Source organism: Hemiscyllium ocellatum, chromosome 9, assembly GCF_020745735.1.
Source record: "Hemiscyllium ocellatum isolate sHemOce1 chromosome 9, sHemOce1.pat.X.cur, whole genome shotgun sequence".
Lineage (NCBI taxonomy): Eukaryota > Metazoa > Chordata > Chondrichthyes > Orectolobiformes > Hemiscylliidae > Hemiscyllium > Hemiscyllium ocellatum.
The window spans coordinates 104,852,747-104,857,365 of NC_083409.1; positions in this window are offsets into that span (position 1 = coordinate 104,852,747).

Here is a 4,619-nt window from a genome sequence, read left to right on the forward strand (position 1 = left end):
ACACCAGCTAGCCACAAAAAGACACAACCCTCTCTCCCTCGTAGCCCTACACACGGATGAAAAAACCCACATTTCGACTGGGACAACACATCTATCCTGGGGCAGGCTAAGCAAAGACATGCCAGAGAATTCCTAGAGGCCTGGCACTCCAACCACAACGCCATAAACAAACACATAGACCTAGATACCATCTATCAACCCCTCAGAAAACGAACAGGAAATGACATCACCACAAACCCCAGGAACCCCATCCAGGAGAAAGATATAAATAGAAAGCAGGAGACAACAGCTTCGCTTCACTTGGAGGTCACCACTGATGATGTTACCTAGCCAGGTAATGAAATGTCTGGATATCAAACCTACAGCTTAGTGAGCAAACCTACACCCTAAATGGATTGCACCTAAATTGGAAGGGGACTAATATACTGGCAGGGGAATTTGCCAGAACTGCTCGGGTGGATTTAAACTAGTAAGGTGGGGAGTGGCGGGGTTGGGGGGAAGCACAGGGAGATAGTGCGGAAAGAGATCGATCTGAGACTGGTACAGTTGAGAACAGAAGTGAGTCAAACTGTCAGGGCAGGCAGGGACAAGGTAGGACTAATAAATTAAACTGCATTCATTTCATTGCAAGGGGCGTAACAGAGAAGGCAAATTAACTCAGGGCATAGGTAGGAACATGGGACTGGGATATCACAGCAATTATGGAAACATGGCTCAGGGATGGACAGGACTGGCAGCTTAATGTTCCAGGATACAGATGCTACAGGAAGGATAGAAAGGGAGGCAAGAGAGGAGGGAGAGTGGCATTTTTGATAAGGGTTAGCATTAGAGCTATGCTGAGGGAGGATATTCCCGGAAATACATCCAGGGAAATTATTTGAATGGAACTGAGAAATAAGAAAGACATGATCACCTTATTGTGATTATTTTATAGACGTCCTAATAGTCAGAGGGAAATTGAGAAACAAACTTGGAAGGAGATCTCAGCTATCTGTAAGAATAATAGGGTGGTTATGGTAGGGGATTTTAACTTTCCAAACGTAGACTGGGACTGCCATAGTGTTAAGGGTTTAGATGGAGAGGAATTTCTTAAGTGCGTACAAGACAATTTTCTGATTCAATATGTAGATGTACCTACTAGAGAAGGTGCAAAACCTGACCTACTCTTGGGAAATAAGGCAGGGCAGGTGACTGAGGTTTCAGTGGGGAAGTACTTTGGGGCCAGCGACCATAATTCTATTTGTTTTAAAATAGTGATGGAAAAGGATAGACCAGATCTAAAAGTTGAAGTTCTAAATTGGAGAAAGGCCAATTTTGACGGTATTAGGCAAGAACTTTCGAAAGCCAATTGGAGGCAGATGTTAGCACGTAAAGGGATGGCTATGTCAGGTATAGACAGGATAGATCAAGTGAATGCTTAGAAGAGTACAAAGGAAGTAGGAATATATTTAAGAGGGAAATCAGGAGGGCAAAAAGGGGACATGAGGTAGCTTTGGCAAATAGAATTAAGGAGAATCCAAAGGGTTTTTACAAATATATTAAGGACAAAAGGGTAACTAGGAAGAGAATAGGGCCCCTCAAAGATCAGCAAGGCGGCTTTTGTGTGGAACGGCAAAAAATGGGGGAGATACTAAATGAATATTTTGCATCAGTATTTACTGTGGAAAAGGATATGGAAGATGCAGACTGTAGGGAAATACATGGTGACATCTTGCAAAATGTCCATTTTACAAAGGAGGAAGTGCTGGATGTCTTGAAATGGGTAAAGGTGGATAAACCCCCAAGACCTGATCAGATGTACCCGAGAACTCTGTGGGAAGCTAGAGAAGTGATTGCTGGGCCTCTTGCTGAGATATTTGTATCATCGATAGTCACAGGTGAGGTGTCGGAAGACTGGAGGTTGGCTAATGTGGTGCCACTGTTTAAGAAGGGCGATAAAGACAAACCAGGGAACTATAGACCAGTGAGCCTGACCTCGGTGGTGGGCAAGTTGTTGGAGGGAATCCTGAGGGACAGGATGCACATGTATTTGGAAAGGCAAGGACTGATTCGGGATAGTCAACATGGCTTTGTGCGTGGGAAATCATGTCTCAGAAACGTGATTGAGTTTTTTGAAGAAGTAACAAAGAGGATTGATGAGGGCAGAGCGATAGATGTGATCTATATGGACTTCAGTAAGGCATTCGACAAGGTTCCCCATGGGAGACTGATTAGCAAGGGTAGATCTCATGGAATACAGAGTGAACTAGCCATTTGAATACAGAACTGGCTCAAAGGTGGAAGATAGAGGGTGGTGATGGAGGGTTGTTTTTCAGACTGGAGCCCTGTGACCAGTGGTGTGCCACAAGGATCGGTGCTGGGTCCTCTACTATTTGTCATTTACGTAAATGATTTCGGTGCGAGCATAAGAGGTACAGTTGGTAAGTTTGCAGATGACACCAAAATTGGAGGTGTAGTGGACAGCAAAGAGGGTTACCTCAGATTACAACAGGATCTGGACCAGATGGGCCAATGGGCTGAGAAGTGGCAGATGGAGTTTAATTCAGCTAAATGCAAGGTGCTGCATTTTGGGAAAGCAAATCTTAGCAGGACTTATACATTTAATGGTAAGGTCCTAGGGAATGTTACTGAACAAAGAGACCTTGGAGTGCAGGTTCATAGCTCCTTGAAAGTGGAATCATAGGTAGATAGGATAGTGAAGAAGGCATTTGGTATGCTTTCCTTTATTGGTCAGAGTATTGAGTACAGGAGTTGGGAGGTCATATTGTGGCTGTACAGGACATTGGTTAAGCCGCTGTTGGAATATTGCGTGCAATTCTGGTCTCCTTCCTGTTGGAAAGGTGTTGTGAAACTTGAAAGGGTTCGGAAAAGATTTGCAAGGATGTTGCCAGGGGATTTGAGCTACAGGGAGAGCCTGAACAGGCTGGGGCTGTTTTCCCTGGAGTGTCGGAGGCTGAGGTGTGACCTTATAGAGGTTTGCAAAATTATGAGGGGCATGGATATGGTAAATAAGCAAAGTATTTTCCCTGGGGTTGGGGAGTCCAGAACTAGAGGACATAGGTTTAAGGTAAGAGGGGGAAGGTATAAAAGAGACCTAAGAGGCAACGTTTTCACACAGAGGGTGGTACGTGTATGGAATGAGCTGCTAGAGGATGTGGTGGAGGCTGGTACAATTGCAACATTTAAGAGGTATTTGGATGGGTATATGAATAGGAAGGGTTTGGTGGGATACAGGCCGGGTGCTGGCAGGTGGGACTAGATTGGGTTTCCAGATCTAGTCGGCATGGACGGGTTGGTCTGAAGGGTCTGTTTCCATGCTGTACATCTCTATGACTCTATGGTGGACGTGGTGGCGATGGTGGTGGAGGTGGATTTGGTAGTGATGGTGGAGTTGGACCTCCTGTTTGGGTCATTGCAGGTTATTAGACAGGGAGATCTCTCATTTTGACCCAGTGATGGTGAAGGAACAGTCAATATGTTTCCAAAAAGGGGATGGTGTGTGTGCTTAAGGGGGCAGTGTTCCCATGCAATTCCTGCCTTCGTCCTTCTAAGTGATAGACGTTGTGTGAGATACCACTAAGAAAGCCTTGGCAAATTGCTGCAGTGCAAGGGTGGCTCAACAGTTAGTGCTGCTGCGTCACAACGCCATCGACCTGAGTTCAATTCCAAACCTTGGGTGACTGTGGAGATTGACACATGGAGAATGTGCAATGTGGGTTTCCTCCGGGTGCTCTGGTTTCCTCCCACAGTCCAAAGATGTGCAGGTTAGGTGGATTGGCTATGCTAAATTGTTCATAGTGTCCAGGGTTGTGCAGGCTAGGTGGGTTAGCCATGGGTAAATGCAGAGTTTCAGGGATAGGGCAGGGGTGTGGGTCTGGCTGGGATGCTCTTCAGAGTGTCAGTGTGGACTCGATGGACAGAATGGCCTGCTTTCACACTGTAGGGATTCTATGACTCTATCCAGTGTACAGTAAATGCTATGGCCAATACATGTCAGTGTTGCAGCATTAATTGGAGATAACAAGCCTGCCAATTCCTCACTGAGAAAGGGAAGAATTAAGCTTTTTTTTTACATAAAGCCAACAAATGTCAGAACGATGTTTTCCTGTATGTTATATATTATACTGAACTCTGCCAAATTTGAGGCTGCCAATACAATGGCTCTGTTTAGAAGACATGTTATTAATGGGAAGTTCAGTTTCATGACTGTAATGGTTTTTAAAACACAGTCTGCAATTCTCTAAGTGTCCCTAATCTTTAGAAAATGTTATGCAGATTAACAGAATAAAATGAGTGGTGACTGACAACTATTGGAAAAGTGTTTACTTTGGGAGGCCGAACCAACCAGACTTACAGTCCATTGGAGTGACATGTTTTGCTAGCATTTAGAGTCTTAGAGTTATAGAGATGTACAGCATGGGAATAGACCCTTTGGTCCAACTTGTCCATGCTGACCAGATATTCCACCTCAATCTAGTCCCACCTGCCAGCACCCGGCCCATATCCCTCCAAACCCTTCCTATTCATATATCCATCCAGATGCCTTTTACATGTTGCAATAGTACTAGCCTCCACCACTTTCTTTGGCAGCTCATTCCACACATGCACCACCCTCTGCA